The sequence below is a fragment of the Curcuma longa genome, chromosome 4 (assembly GCF_044706935.1).
Source record: "Curcuma longa cultivar G26 ecotype Majalengka, Jawa Barat chromosome 4, ITB_CL_G26_1.1, whole genome shotgun sequence".
NCBI classification, from domain to species: domain Eukaryota; kingdom Viridiplantae; phylum Streptophyta; class Magnoliopsida; order Zingiberales; family Zingiberaceae; genus Curcuma; species Curcuma longa.
This window is the reverse complement of record NC_133864.1, coordinates 339,736-340,046: the sequence shown is the minus strand read 5'-3', so window position 1 is coordinate 340,046 and position 311 is coordinate 339,736.

The following is a 311-nucleotide window of genomic DNA, read 5'->3' as shown; positions in this document are numbered from 1 at the left end:
CATCAGGATCGTAGAGCTTGGTGCTCGGGTGAGAATGAGGAAGCCTCTGTGGCTTGTCTCTGAGATGGTCCAGGAGGAGCCTTGGTGGCTCAGGACCGAATTGGCCGGGAGCTTGGTGCGAATGGCCGGGACAGGTCCAAGAGAGCTTTGGTAGCTCGGCTTAGGACCGTGAGCTTTGGTAGCTCGATTTCAGGGAGCCTTGGTGGCTCAGAACCTGATTAGGCCGGGAGCTTGGTGCGAATGGCCGGGATGGTCCAGGAGAGCTTTGGTAAGCTCGGCTCAGGACTATGAGCTTTGGTAGCTCGATCTCA